The sequence below is a fragment of the Echinops telfairi genome, unplaced genomic scaffold (genome assembly GCF_000313985.2).
Source record: "Echinops telfairi isolate 266 unplaced genomic scaffold, ASM31398v2 ScPeMD7_7465;HRSCAF=8503, whole genome shotgun sequence".
NCBI classification, from domain to species: Eukaryota; Metazoa; Chordata; class Mammalia; order Afrosoricida; family Tenrecidae; genus Echinops; species Echinops telfairi.
This window is the reverse complement of record NW_022111365.1, coordinates 9607920-9609788: the sequence shown is the minus strand read 5'-3', so window position 1 is coordinate 9609788 and position 1869 is coordinate 9607920. Positions and strand designations below refer to the sequence as shown.

General features: G+C 43.8%; 1 pseudogene; it reads left to right on the top strand.

The window, feature by feature from the left end:
* LOC101656964 overlaps positions 1-1393 on the top strand; it is a 3985-nt pseudogene extending 2592 nt beyond the window's left edge.
* Positions 1394-1869: the final 476 nt, after the last annotated feature.

Here is a 1869-nt window from a genome sequence, read left to right as displayed (position 1 = left end):
TAGAATTTGTTTTGCTTCTTGCTCTATGATTCTGACAAGATTTAGTTTGTTGCTCAAAATAGTGCCCCACATCATTCTTAGGGCTTATTATATTTGTTTGTTGACTGGTTGGCTGATTGCTTTTCTCATTAGCTGTGATAAGAGTGAATTTCTTTGAATTTATTGGTTTAATTTTCTTTTCTTCCACTCTATACCTCAGGCCTTTTACTGTTTCATCTTTTTCTGTTACATCATTGTTTATCTTTTTAGATTCCTTTTTTTGTGAAATTTTAGTTTTTCTATTATTTTGATTTCTTTTTCTTTCTCCTCCAGAAGTAATCCCCATATCTCTTGAAGGTACCTAAAGACCCTTCTTTTAAATTCTATTTTAATAGTTTCAGGGACTTTGTTTCATGGTACTTCATTGGGTTTAAGTTATTGTGGGTTGAGTTGATCCAAAGGTTGTGGGTTATTGTTAAAAAAAAGTTATTGTGGGTTGTTTGATTTTGTTATTCTTGATTCCCCTTTGCCCCCGCCTTTTAGTGTACTGCAGTTCACTATTGTTTCCATGCAACACAGTGAAGCTTTCAGTGGTGTATTGGCTGTTGAGTTTTATAGGTGTAGTTGGTTCTTTTGAATTACAAGAGCGAGGTCTAACAAGAGAAGGGAATCATAGTTAGAAAATATAGCAAAGGGAGAGAGCTACATGAGTGGGGAAGGTGGGAGTAAGAAGAGGAAGCTATAAGAATAAAGTGTGTGAGGGAGCAGTAGCGGCTGGAGCTGAGCAGGTGATGCCTTCTGGCCCTAGGTACTATCATCCACGCTCCATGTGGGATTCTTTTAAGCCTCTCCAGTGCCAACCCCTACTCTTAAGCCAATGAAGGTACATTCTCCGCCATCCTCCAGCCCGGGGCCATTGTTGTAAGTGACCTCCGGCCGGTCCCGGATATTCAGGAAGTTTTCTGCCATTGTGTGACAGATCAGAGCCTGGTATTGGAACTTCCGGAACTGCAGGCTCACGTGCAGGGCGAAAAGGCTGTGCAGTACCACTTTGAGGATGTTGGCGAGGTGCAGGGAGTTAGGGGTGCGTACATGGAAGCTGTGCAGCCTCTCCCTTTGGAGAACCTGGCCTTGAGCGGCTGCTGTCAACAGTCATGGATCCTCTCTGGAAAGCAGCAGGTAGCGAAGGAAAACCAGCAGGGGGTAAAGGAGGTGACACTACACGAAGCCTTGTTGCGACTGGCTCAGTACCACACCAACCTCCTCCTAACCATCAATCAGCCCAATCCTGACAATGGATCTTGTCATGGCTCTGAAAATGTATCTTCCCTGTCCTGGAGCCTGGGCAACTTTGAACAGCTTGTGACCAGTCTGACCCTTCATGATCCATCCCAACATCTTCGGTCCCCAGTAAAGATGCTGAAGCAAGAGGCTGGAGCCCATGCCATGTTGCTACTGTGAAAACATCAGACATCTCCACTTTTCAGACATAAACTTGTTTTATAATAAAACAAAAAGAATAACGTGTGCATGCAGGGTGGGGTAATGGGGATTAAAAAGTAAAGGACAGCTGAGAAAACTGACAAAATTGCAAAAAGTTTTATTTGCCTCCAAACAGAGCTCCTAGAAGGCATTGAGGTGAGAGGCTTGGCTAGGTGAGTGGGACAGGGGTTTGGGATGAACTTGTTCATCCCAGGTAAACGAAATGTTCCAACTGCTCAGGCCTCCTTTTAATGGTGACAGGAGCCATAAAAGCTCAGCCTGTGGCTTTGATCTAGATCGTCTCAAGAAAGAATAAAAAATAAGGTGGTTCACTTAGCTTTTAAGTCAACCCTCTGGTTTCAGGAAGCAAGGACCCCTTCCCGGAGGGAACTTCCTGAGACTTGCTGA